A 12391-nucleotide genomic window follows, 5' to 3' on the forward strand; every position below is an offset into this window, starting at 1 on the left:
ACTGATTTGAGGTGATCTAAGACCGTCATCGCTCTTCTACCTCCAAGTAAAGCTGGCCCTGCTCACTGTGCTCATTCAGGATCTCATCAGATGTTTTCCCCTTCTTATCTTTTCTTTGTATTACCTGTGGAGCTGTCATCCAAGTCAGATAAATGGCACGCATCTTATTCTCCAACCACTCCCTGACATGGAAGATTAGGAGGTGGGCTGAACGCCCTTCTCACTCTAAGTCTGTGACAGTAGTTCGATGGATTGGAAGCTTGCTTCACATCTTTCACCCGGCCACATGGACACCTATTTACTCCCTAGGGTGGCTGGCTGGCTCCAATCTGCTCTCATGGTGGCAGGTCTAGTTTCCCAGAGAAGGGTCACCACCTTAATTACACACATTCTCTGAGAATCATTGGGGTAACCCTGTTGAGGGGAATATAGTCTGCCAATTCACCACCTCAGTTCTGAAGCCACCATTGACGTATTTCTTTTTACACAATCAGCTGTTTACAACGACACTTTCAGATTTTAAACATAAACATTTACTTAGCAGTAATGCAAAAGAAATAATAAAAATATCACTAGTCCTTACATATTAAAGCAAGTACATGAATAATAAAATACTTCACAATTCACACGTAAATCTAGATCACATGATCCTACCAATGCACTCTATCTTGTGGGGGAGAGAGGAAGCACAGGAAACTGCCAAGGAGATAGATGAGGGAGTAAAATCCACGTGTTCAGGGCACCCTGCAACTCTGAAACTCTCCATCTCACCATCCTCTGTGTGTCTCAGGAACTGTCCATAAAGGTTGCTAAAGGCACATAACCTCCATGTTGAATCAATATTTCTGCTGCTAAGCTGAGTTCATTTATATTGCATTTGGCTAACACCTCACTGGACACTCCATTTCATCCAATCTAGGTGATTAAGTGACTGATTTCTCTGTTTTTTTAATTTCCAAGCAGATCCTCTGATCACTTGGATTTACTTTTCAATAGCAGTGGTAGGTAGATTGTATCAATTCCACTGTTAAACTAAGCTGCTGAAGTTCTGAAGTCTGTCCTTGTGCCCCGCTCCCCTCTTTCTTTCCCTATCAGTGTTCTGACAATAATTAGATAAATTATACTTGTGCCACCACCAGACCACAGTTCTGATATCCGTATCTCTCTAGTAGAGAACATTCTATCACATTAAACATTCAGCAGCTCCTTGTCTCAGAACTCTGAGTCAGCCTCAGCCCCAGCAACAGTCTCTTAGATTGGCTGTTTCTCTTAGAACTTGGAGCAGCCTTGACTCAGCAACAAGGCTTAAAGGAAAAGGACATTGCACTAGGTAGGGTTAGGAGTAGTTGGCCTCAGATGCTGCTCTCAAATCTGAATTCCCGTGATAGGTCACCAAACACCACGCCTAACTAACCACCTGTGCAGGCAGAGCACAGACTCTCAAGCTATTTAGTTCAGCCTTGGCTGCACCCAGAGATGATCAGACCCTTGCCAAACTGGAAGTTCTGGGAAGATCTCACCAATGGGAGGAGGGAGCCACAGAGTCATAGGGATACTGGAGGGTGAAAAGTTTGCTGGGACACAATGGTGAAGTCCAGAGAGTCAGGAATGGAGTGGAGCCACTCACAAGTTTTCCACTTCCATGTTCACGAACTATGAAATTCCTTTATCTGATCCTAATGTTTTCATTTCACCTCTATCTCTGCTTTGTAACCCCTTTCCCTGTTCTCCATCTTCACCATGACCTCCAATCTCTCTACCTTTCAGTTCTTTTCCAGGCTATCACTTTGCACTGGCTTTCTCCTCACTTCCCCATCTTGCCCCATTGAGTAACCAGCTCAGCTCTACACTTCTCTTGAGTTTCTTGCCCGCTTATCCTATCACATCTTGCCCTGCCAAACCCTATCCTTGGATTACTCCCATCATCCACTGCTTTTTCTCCTTTTCATATGCTGCTGAATGAAGCTAAAGAAAACCACGAATCCATGGTGACTGCGTTCACCCTACATTTTTTTATGTAATCTCACCTGGGCCTTCACTGTGGCAAGGGCAATCCTCTTTCTGTCCACTTCTGTCCTTTGGTGTCCACTTACCATAGCAATTTTTCCAGAACTTTTCATCTTTCTTAAAAACCTCCCAGGGCTCCCCCTCCCACTTTCTCAGCTGAGAACATTGCCTTGCATTGCACTGAACAAAACAGAGGTCATTTTCAGACAGTTCCCTCTCCTCCTCATTTCCCATGACTTACATGCCTTTTACAACTACTCCACCTTCATCTCTGTCTAACATAATGAGATTGCTCTTCTTCTGGCCAAGAAAAATCCCCCTGCATGCACAGGTGATCCCACTCCATCCTACTTACTTCAGCAGACTGCTCCTTCTATCATCTGTACTCTCTCACTTAGCTTCAATTTCTCCCTGCCTACTGGCTGCTTCCCTACTGTCTATAAGCATGCCTTTGTCTCTCCCATCCTCAAAATGGGCTCCCTTGATCCATCCATCCCAGTAGATATCATCCCATATCTGTCCTTCCTTTTGTGGCTAACCTCCTTGAGAAGGCGAGCTACAATAGGAACTTTCACTTCCTCTTCTTTTTATTTATTTATTTATTCATTTACTTTTTGGCTAGGCAATGGGGGTAAGGGTCACACAGCTAGTAAGTGTTATGTGTCTGAGGCCAGATTTGAACTCAGGTCCTTCTGAATCCAGGGCCAGTGTTCTACCCACTGCGCCACCTAGCTGCCCCCACTTCCTCTTTTCTCTCTCTCTCTCTCTCTCTCTCTCTCTCTCTCTCTCTCTCTCTCACACACACACACACACACACACACACGCACACACATACACACACACGCACACACATACACACACACACACACACACACACACACATACACACACACACACACACACACCACTCATCATTTAACCAGACTTGGTCTCTCCAAAATTATCAGTGATCTCTTAATTGACAAACTTAATGATCCCAATCCTCCCTCTTGACTTCTCTGCAGCCTTTGCAACTGTTGCTAATCTTGCCACTCTCCCCTTTTTTAGGTTTTCATGCTATCTCTCCTTCCACCCTACAGTTATTTCTCAGTCTCCTTTGCTATATCCTTTTCCAGGTTGTGCCCAATAACGTGGTTGTCCCCCAAGGCATTGTCCTGGCCTCTACTTTTCCTTTATATTATTTCACTTGGTCATCTCAATAGTTCTTTTGGATCCAGTTATCATCTCTATGCTGATGATTCTCAGATCAATTCAGCCCAAATCATTCTTCTGACCTCCTGACCAGTCTTACGTCTCTAACTGTCTACTAGACATCTTGAACTGGATGTCTCATAGACATCTTAACATGTGCAAAACTTATCTCTTTATCCCACCCCACCCCCATCAAACTTCCCTTATTGCTAAATTCCCTATTCTTTAGAGAGCATCACTATCTTATCTGTCACCTGAACTCAAGCCTGAGGTGTCATCCTCACTCTCTCTCATCCACTCCCATATCCAATATGCTGCTAAGTCCTGTTGCTTCTACCTTAAAAAAAGTGATTGCACGTGCCCCATCTCTTCTCCTGACACTGCCACCACCATGGTTCAGGTCCTCATCACTTCCTACCTGGACTATTGCCATAGGTGGTTGCTTTATCTCTGTGCCTCAAGTTTCTCCCCACTCCAGTCCTTCCTCCTCTCAGTTGTCAAACTGATCTTGTGAAATTCTGACCATGTCAATGCCCCTCCCCCCTACTCAACAAACTCCGATAGTCCCCCCCCATCTCAACTATAAAATCTTCTGTTTGGCTTTTAGAGTCCTTTGAAGGGTCTTTGAAGAGCCCTTTCCTACATTCTCAATCTTTTTATATCTTACTCTCTTCCATGTAGTTTACGATCTAGGGATACTGTCCTCCTTGCTGTTCCTCGAACAAGACTGTCCATCTCTCAGCTCTGGGTATTTTCACTGGCTGTCCCCAGGCCTGGAATGCTCTCCCTCCTTATCTCCTCCTCCTGGCTTCCCTGGCTTCCTTCAAATGTCAGCTAAAATTCCACCTTCCGCAAAAAGCCTTTCCCAGGCCCCCTCATTGTGAGGGCCTCCCCTCTGAGATTACTTCCATTTTATCTGGCACAGATCTTGTTTGTGCGGAGCTGCCCACAAATTGTCTCCCCTATTAGATGGTGAGCTTCTTGAGAGCAGGGACTCTTCCTGCTTTTTTTCAGTTGGTGCTGAATAAATAGTTATCAGCCTGTTGACCTGACTTGATAAAATGGAGAGCTGGGAATCTTCTTCAATGACTTGGCAGAGGAGCTGCCAAGTAGTGGAGTAACTCTGGAAGGTAGGTGGCACAAAGATGATTAATCCCATTACACAGATGCAAAAACAGAGGTACCATGAGATTAAATGACTTGTCCGTGATCACAAACCTAGGAAGCATCTGAATCAGGATTTAAATTGGCATCGCCTTATTCCAAGTCCAGTATTCCATCCACAGAGCTGGGACACCCCGCATGCATACACTATTCTTTATGATTGAAATAAAATTCCTCTTCACTCACATCCATCGAAATTCTCTTCCTTCAACGCCTCAGTTTTGGTGGTTTCCTCCTCTTCCATGAAACCTTTTCTGATTCCCTTGGATAAAAGTTATTTCCCTCTTCTACTTGGTCTAACTGTCTCCTTGGCCTCATTATACCTAACTTGGATTATACTTTTTTGGATTTACCATTACCTCCCTGAGGCCAGGGACTGCACCACTGTTCCTATTTTTATCTGCAGGCTAAGGCACAAACGTTTCACCTAGTAAACCCTTAATATATATTTGTTGAAATGAACTAATGAAATATTTTCTAGAAAAGGCCCTTAGCAGAGTTGGTTTAATAAAGAATAAGAATGCTGTGTAATTAGAAAATACACATTTTTAAAAGTAAATGATGCTTCTAAAACACCGGTAGAAAATATCTTATTGTATGCAGTTTATTTCCCCTGGGTAGCAGCATTAGTTTTCCCCTGGGTAGCAGCATTAGTAGTCAATAGAGGAAAGAGAGGAAGACCTTAATTCAATCCCACTTCTGGCTTCTATCAACTGGGGAAGAGTGAACAATCCTTCAGTGCCCACAGCAACTCTGGAAAGCTGTAGAAATTATAGATCTACCAATCAGCCACTGGGGAAGGGAATTGTTACCCTGGGGATTCCTCATATATATAGAATTATGGCTTTTCTAACCCTGAAAAGTTTTAAGCCCCCAAAGCAGAGTTGGGGAACCTGTGGCCTTGAGGTCATGTGTGGCCCTCCAGGTCCCCACGTGTGGCTCTTTGACTGAATCCAAACTTCACAGAATAACCTTAATAAAATAATTTGTTGCGTAAAACTTGGATTCAGTCAAAGGCCACATCCAAGGACATAGAAAGTCACATGTGGCTTCATGGCCACAAGTTCCCCACGTGTACCCTAAAGGACATTTCAGCTCTTTGTACCATTTATTTAAATCCTTCCATCTCCTCCTCCACACCAAACAGTACCAGGGAAATCTTGATAACAATAATAGTAAAATAAATATTTCATTATATCATATATTTTTATTGTGTCTATTTAATAGCTGGGTTAAAAAAAACACCTAAAGAAATACTTTTAGAACAAGCAGACATCACTGCACCAAGTGATATTCAAGGCTGATCACAATCACATAATCTTGGATTGTCAAATGTAACCAGAAGTAATTTACCTCTGGATGGAGCCCATGAAATGGCTGAGGTCCAAGAGTGGAATCAAAAGCCTTCCCATGGTCAACATCTGTGTGAGCTCAGCCAACAATATGCCAGCTAGACATTATCACAGACTGAACTGTCATCTGGCATGCACATTGACTTATCCAACTTGGGAACGATGCTTCTAATAGCTGCTGCCATTCAAATACTTATAATCTCCAATCTATATGGAAAAAAATGGCTTCAAAATATGGAGACCTAGGAGAGAAAATCAAGCCCATGCAGGAACAGGAAGAGGTTCCCATCCAGGACTGGATGTGGTACTGGAGATGTATCGAGGACTCTTTCAGTGACCCTACATAGGATGTTACATTCTCATGCATTTATTTAATCACAAAAAGTTATTTATCCATTCGTGTCCGTGGAACACAAAATACACTAAAATAATTGAAGGATAGTGACTTGTCCAGGTATGTTTCTATCTGAATGTCATTAAAAAAAGATGAAAATGAGATAATAATTATAATCAACATTTATTGATACTTTAAAATCTATAAAATGTTTCAACTCATTTTTACAGATTACATGTACTACCTGGAAAAGTGTCCATTTTAGGCCAGTAAAAAGCCTACTTATCCATTTATCTACTTAGATGGATTGGTGATCATGAGATCAAAGTGAGTGGTTTTTTTCCATCAGAGCAGATCGAAATCCTATCATTATTCTCTTTCTGTGCAAATGTCTTTCTTTTCCTTCCTGAGGTCCAATATAGAGTATACAACTAAACAGCTGGAGACTTCCTTGTGGTTCATTTAATGTCTTTTAGGAAGGCTATTCCATACATGCACCAGAGAGAATGGACAAGGCCACTGGGCTGGTGACTTCAGTAGAGCGCCATCTGGTGAGCAACCCACCAGATAATTTTCACAGTGACGCCGCTTTTCTATAGGCTTTGGAAGATAACAGTTGAGTCATACAGTCCGAGGACCCAAGAGGGAAGACAAAAAGACTGCGTCATACCAGAAAAGAGGCAGCAAGGAAGGCAGGTTACTGATTCCTCAGACCTTAAATCCTTGGTCACTAAATGCCCAAAACTGTCTCTTCCTGTCTCTTCTTGTTTTTATGGTTGAAGGATAAATTCTTATTCCACTTGGGAATAGAAAAGAGATTCTGGGAAGTTCTGAATCCCAACCCTGGAAAAAATTGCATTTGATGCGTGTTACTTAATATCTGCTCCTTTTTGAGTGGATGTGAGTCTGGGCTGCCTGGGTTTTTAACCAATTGAAAATGCTTATGAGCTAGTGTCTGGAATTGCCTTATGCAGAGGAAAAATGCCAGTAAGTAATTAGAAATTGTGAAGGGAAGTGATTTGCCATAATTCTCTGATAATTTAGCTCATTCTTTGAAATTTGTGACCATTTGTATGCACGCTGACCTAAAGTTACTCTCCCTCATGGTATGTTGGCTAGAATGCTAGAGTTGTAGTCAGAAGGCCCTGGGTTCACATGCTATCTCAGGCATGTAATAGCTGTTCGATCTGGTCACTTAATTTTTCTGAGCTCTTGCTTTCCTCTTTGTAAAATGGGTATAATAATAGAACCTTATCTCAATGGGCTATTATGAAGCTCAAATGAGATCACAGCTTTTAGAGATAGAAGGCCCCTTAAAAGGTCAACTAGTCCAGGAAAACAGCAAGGGCTAGAGGACGTAAGGATGTTGCTGAAGATCACACAGTCAATAGGAAATAAGAGGTCCAGGATTTGAACCCAAATTCTCTGATGCCAAATCCAGCCATTCTCCTTGACTGGGACCAAAAGAAACATAGAAATTCTCAAGTAAATAACTTGCCTTTTGCTGAGTCCAGTGCAAAATGAAAGCTGGAGATGATCTTATTTCTGCACATGAAGAGCCTGCAATTCAGGGGAAGGACAGTGCACAGATTAAAATTCATGAACATAAATAAACATAGACTTGCCTGATGTGAGTGCAGGAAAGATGACATAGCATATTGGTGGTAGAGCAGAAATGAAAACAGATCATCTTAAGGAGACCCAATTACTAGGAAGAAAAGGTCAGGCTGCTTTTTTTCTCCTCTAGGAATAACAATTCAAATTTCTGGTTTATACCTATATATCTTTTATTCTGAACTTAATACACAGGAGAGAAAGTGAGGATTTCCATGTACAAAGTAGAACATAAAAGAGGGCTGTATATGAATTTGTGAATCTCTAATACATATTGCTTGCTTTTGTTTTCAAATATATAATAAACTCTAAATGTAACTTTCAAAGTTATCATTCTTGTCTCTGTTTCCTTTTGTCCTTCTCTTCCTTTTTTTAGGGGGGAGGGGCACAACATTATTTCTATCTCCACTTTCCCTCCTTGAGCCCTCCTAATTGAAAATCAAAACACACATACATAGTCAAGAAAAACAAATTATCAAATTGCTCAGGTTCAAAAGTATATGTCTTATTCTGCACCATGAATCCATCGTCTCTTTGTCAGGAGGTGAGTCAATGGCATATCACTGGTCCTTTGGAATGGTAGCTGGTCATTGTATTGATGTTTTTTCAATAGGACATTAGAGTGCCTGTTTTGTCATAACCCCTTTCCCTTTATTGCCACCAGAGTCCACTTACACCCTGGAGTTCCTTATCCTCACTCTCATTCAAACTGATGAGTTGGGTCCCCAGAGAGCATCTACCAGTGGGAGTATCTTTCTAATAATATCAGCTCCAGTCTCCATTCCCCTGTGTTTTGGTCCAATATCTCATCAATAATTAGTGTGTTAATGTCGTTTAAACAATTAACATAAAATAGTTTTTATCAAGGGATATTTCCTGAGTAGCAGTAGAGAGAACATACATATAATATTTTCCCCAACACCTAGGGGCACTCTCCTCTACAACTGTAGTTTTTGGGGAAATGGGCTCAAAATGAAAAGTTGCTACAAAACATTCATTTCCACCAAGTTCATTTCTAAATGTGGTACAGCTGATAAACAAGTTATTACTTTTGGCCGAAAACCCTGTCATGGACTCCTGATAAAGGACCTTTGAAAACTCATTGTTTTGACCTTAGAAAGCTCATGAAGTTGTAACCTGGTCCATTCTATTTCCAATATTCCTTCACCCAAAGGAAATAAAAATAGCCAGAACTTGGACAGAAGCAACATCAGAGCCAAGCATTCATGACTTCATGTCAACCTGAACGGAGAGGGTAGGTAGCTGGCAGTAGCTTGCTTTCCCTCTGTCTCCACCTTCAGACTTACAGTATTCTTGCCTCCTCAGTTGAACACAGCCAGGCAGGAAAGGCAGCAAGGTCAAGTTATTGTGGTCTTGCTTCAGTTCAAGCTTAGAAACCAACTGGAAAGGCTTTCTTCAATGTGCGTTAAGCAGACTGGAAACAGTCACAGAATACCTGCACATACTTGCAAGTGGCAGGATGAGTCGTTGCTCACTGAACATGCTCATAAAGTCTTGCCTCCCATTGGCCAGTCTTCCATTTCATTCTCTTGCCAGTCTGCAGCAAGGTAGGGTGGATAGGGAATTGATTTTAAGTCAGGGAATCCAGATTGCAAATCCTACCTCAGATGTTTATTCTCTGTGTGATTCTGGCTAAGTCATATCTTTGTTTCAGTTTCATAATCTGCAAATGAGGACTTTAAGGTCCTTTCTAGCCCTGAATTTATGATCCTATGATCACATGATGGGTGTGAGTTGGAACCTCAAAGTCATAATTTATATTTCTTTAGTTAGTGATTTGGAACATTTTCTCATATGACTATTCATAGCTTATCTTCTTTCTAGAACTGTCTGTTCGTATCCTTTGACCATTTATCTGCTGGGGATTAGCTTTTGTTCTTTTATATTTTAATCAGTTCCTTATATATCTTAGAAAGCAGAGAAACTTGCTGTAAAGATACCCTTAACTATTAACCTTCTAATTTTAACTGCATTGATTTTCTTTGTGCAAAAATTCTGTACTTTCACGTAGATAAAATTGTCCATTTTTCTACTGTGATCCTGTCTACCTTTTATTTCATCTTGAACTCTTCCCTTACCCATCATTTTAAAAGGCATTTCATGCTTTGATTCTCCAATTTATTTATGATGTAACCTTTTATCTCTAAATCAGGTGTCTATTTGTAACTTATTATATGGTGTAAAGTCTTAGTCTCTAACTAATTTCTACCAAGCTATTTTATAGTTTTCCCAGTAGTTTTGGTTGGATAGTGAGTCCTTTCCCCAATATTTAAACTCTATATTACTATGTTTGCTTGCTTCTGCATGTTGTGTACGTAATTTGCTCCACTGATCAACTTTCTAAATTTTTTAAATGGTACTCGATAGTTTTGAGGATTACTGCTTTGTAGTATAATTTGAGATTATACTGCTAGGCCCTCTTTCTCCCTATTTTATTTCCTAATATTTCTTGAGATTTCTGAATTTTCATTCCCCCAGATGAATTTCATTATTTTTTTCTAGTTATATAAATTATTATTGCACTCTATCTCAACTCTTCTCTGTGTATTTGTAGGATAATATGCCCCAGGTTTCTAGGGGGTAATGCTTCATGACTACTATTGTTATCATTCCATCTGTGTACATGTTTTTGTTATGACCTAATTGTGTCTACTCCCCTCCTGGATAACTTCCTTGTCATGGCAGAGGTGTTTGCATAGCTCAATGAAACTATGACTTATGTCATGTAGGGTTATCCAAGATGGACAGGTCATAGTGGAGAGTTCTGACAAAAGGTGATTCACTGGAGAAGGAAATGCCAAACCAATTCAGTATCTTTGCCAAGAAAATCTCATGGACAGAGGTCCATGAGGTCATGAAGAGTTAGCCACAACTGCACGGCTGCATGACAACACTTTTGTCTACTGGCTGCTTTTAATGGGAAGCTCACCACTCAGGCTCGTAACATAGAGTGGTAAGAGCTCTGAAGCACAGACTTCCCTTGAAGCCTGTGAGAACAGTCGCCCACTAGACAGCCAACCTACAAAACCGTGAGTACCAAGTTGGGAAGGTAAGTTGGAGAGGCTGGGTGAATTACAATTATATACTTCCACATAACACCTCCCGCATGACAGAAAAAGGATTGTTGGGTATGGGAGAGGTAGAGGGTCTGAAAGTGAGCAACTGGCAGGGCATCAAGGGAAGCCTTCAAGGGTAGCACTTGGGTCAAAGTTACTCTTGTTACTGAATCCCATCCATTTTTGTAGCTCTTGGAGTTTTTTCAATGCTTCTCTTTGATGAAAACTGTAGTGAAAATGATTTGGTCACTCTTCAAAGACTGAATTTTGAATGAGAAATGAAGGATAACCATCCAGTACCATGCCTCTTAACACTAGACTCGGTCTAGGACCAGGGCCTCAGATAGCAGGTCCCTCTCTACCAAGACTTCCAGAAACATGGTTTCAGTTACCAGGAGCATGGCAGGATTTGTGTTCAGGGGCCACAAACAAGGTACCTTCTAGGTGTGTGTCATCCTTTACCATATTGGAATAAAGAAAAAAAATTGGCCTAAACACCAGGTATTCACTTACTCAGATGCCTAACCCGATTGCTATGTTGAACCAACCTCTTCAAAGCATAGGATTACAAGGGTCATACATAGATCTGGAGACAGATGGAACCCCAGAGGCCATCTGGTCAAACCTCTCATTTTACAGTGGAGCAGTGAGGTCCAAAGAGGTTGTACTTGCCTGAGATCACACAAATACTGAGAGAGAATTTTTAAAAATTAGTAATAATTTTTTTCCAATTACAAGTAAAAACAATTTTTAACATTTTATCTTTTTAAAATTTTAAGTTCCAAATTCTTCTCCTCCCTTCCCCCCTTCATGGAGAAAGCAGGCAATTTGACATAGGTTATACATGTGCAGTAATGCAAAACATATTTCCACATTAGTCATGTTGTAAAAGAAAACACCAACCAAAAAATACATAAAAATAAAGAAAGTAAAAATAATATTCTTTGATCTGCATTCAGATTCCATCAGTTCTTTGTCTGGAGGTGGATAGCCTAGGATGCTAAAAGGTTAAACAACTTGTCCACATTAGCATGTGTCAAAGTTGGGGGGAAGGGGAGAGTGGTAGAGAGATATACATGGTACTACAAGAGATTGAGGAGAAAGTAGATCTGAAACAATTTGAAGGAAACAGATGACAGAGCCAATCACAGAAGAATCAAAGCATTTCATACAAGGTGCTCACATGGCAGTTAGAGACAACTGAGATCAGATGACATAAATTTGTAGTGGACCCAGTTGGTGTGTTTGTGTGACTTTATCTAATGACAAGGAGCAGGACTGGAGAAAGAGGATGGTGGAGATTTAGCAAGACATGAGCCTTAGGGGCAGCTAGGTGGCACAGTGGATAGAGTTCCAGCCTTGGAGTCAGGAGGACCTGAGTTCAAATCTAGTCTCAGACACTTGACACTTTCTAGCTGTGTGACCCTGGGCAAGTCAATTAAACAACCCCGATCACCTAAGTAAAAAAAAAAGACATGAGTCTTGGTGGGATACAACAGCAAGGGATTCAAGGCTAAAGAATACCATAGTTGAAAGGGTCAACGGTAGAGTGAAGACTATGAGGGGAGGGAAGTGGGCCCAGAACAAAAAGAAAGGATTGGGAGTACAGGGAGATAAGGAGGGAGTGGAACTTCGGGGGAAATTGAAAATTT

Source organism: Phascolarctos cinereus, unplaced genomic scaffold (genome assembly GCF_003287225.1).
Source record: "Phascolarctos cinereus isolate Bilbo 61053 unplaced genomic scaffold, phaCin_HiC Scaffold_9;HRSCAF=440, whole genome shotgun sequence".
Lineage (NCBI taxonomy): Eukaryota > Metazoa > Chordata > Mammalia > Diprotodontia > Phascolarctidae > Phascolarctos > Phascolarctos cinereus.